Genomic DNA, 1,664 nt, shown 5'->3' on the forward strand with positions numbered 1-1,664 from the left:
GCCGAAGGTGTCGGTGATGTGTTGATCGAGAAAAAGGATGGTGGACATTCTATGATCAAGGATGTGCTATATATTCCAGGTATTAAGTGTAATCTTTTGAGTATTGGTCAATTGCTCGAAAAAGGTTACAATATACGGTTGGAAGATAAGATCTTGCGGGTTGTTGATGCTAGTGGAGTGTTGATCCTAAAGGCTCCCATGGCTACCAATAGGACTTTCAAAGTTGAGCTGAAAGTATTGGAGCATAGGTGCTTAGCTACAGCTGCAAGTAGAGAGGAGTGGTTATGGCATTATCGTCTCGGTCACTTGAATTTTCGTGATCTCAAAGCGTTGCAACAAGAAGGTATGGTTACCGGGCTGCCACACATTAACGTTCCAGCTGAGTTGTGTGAGGAATGTGTGAAAGGAAAACAACACAAAGGAAGTTTTAGCAAGGATGCGGGTCATAGGACCAATGCACACCTTGAGGTGGTGTATTCCGATGTTTGTGGACCTATGCAAGTGGACACATTTGGTGGCAATCGATATTTTGTCACGTTCATTGACGATTTTAGTAGAAAGTTGTGGACTTACGTCATCAAGAGAAAGGATGAGGTGTTTGATGTATTCAAGAGGTTTAAGTCCATGGCGGAGAGGCAATGCGGTCGCAAGTTGAAAGTTCTCAAAACGGACGGTGGAGGTGAGTATACCTCGGTTGCGTTTGGGAAGTATTGTGATGATGAGGGTATAGTGCGTGAGGTTGTGCCGCCCTATACGCCGCAACAAAATGGTATTGCTGAGAGGAAAAATCGCTCGATTATGAACATGGTTCGAAGCATGTTAAACGGTAAAAGTCTACCGAAGGAACTATGGGGAGAAGCGGTCTCTACAGCCACATACTTATTGAATCGTTGTCCTACAAAGAAGCTTGAAAAGCTTACACCGGAAGAGGCTTGGTGTGGATTCAAACCGAATCTAAGTCATTTGCGTGTATTCGGTTCGGTGGCTTATAAACATGTGTCGGGACAATTGAGAAAGAAGTTGGACGATAAAGGAGAGGAAATGATATTCGTTGGATATCACTCTACAGGCGGTTACAAACTGTTCGATGCGAGAAATCGGAAGATTCGAATTAGTCGAGATGTTGTTTTTGAAGAAAATAGCAGCAGCAGTCTCAGTGTAACCGGTTACGGCCAGCCAGTACAAACTGGCGTAACCGGTTACGGACAGGAAAAACAAAGTCAGAATTCTGCAGGGAACAGCGTAACCGGTTACGGCCAGTCAGTACATACAGGCGTAACCGGTTACGAGCAGAACAGAATTCCAACTGCTGTACTTTTTGATGATCCAGTCAGTCCCGAAACAGTTCCGCAGCCTCCGAATGATGTTCAAACTGAAGGACACCGTAGAAGATCAACAAGGCAAAGAGTGTTGCCTTCTAGACTCCAAGAATGCGAGAGATTCCAAGATAATGAAGTTAATAATGAAGGTGATTTCGTTCATTTTGCGCTTATGGCCGAATCCGAACCGGTGAACACGGAGGAGGCTCTAAGGGATCCAAAATGGATTTGTGCAATGAAAGAGGAGCTGGAATCAATCGAGAAAAATGGCACTTGGGAGTTAGTTGATCTACCTCATGGTAAAAAGCCAATTGGTGTCCGTTGGGTCTTTAAAGTGAAAGCAAA

Source organism: Vicia villosa, unplaced genomic scaffold (genome assembly GCF_029867415.1).
Source record: "Vicia villosa cultivar HV-30 ecotype Madison, WI unplaced genomic scaffold, Vvil1.0 ctg.001961F_1_1, whole genome shotgun sequence".
Taxonomy (NCBI): Eukaryota; Viridiplantae; Streptophyta; class Magnoliopsida; order Fabales; family Fabaceae; genus Vicia; species Vicia villosa.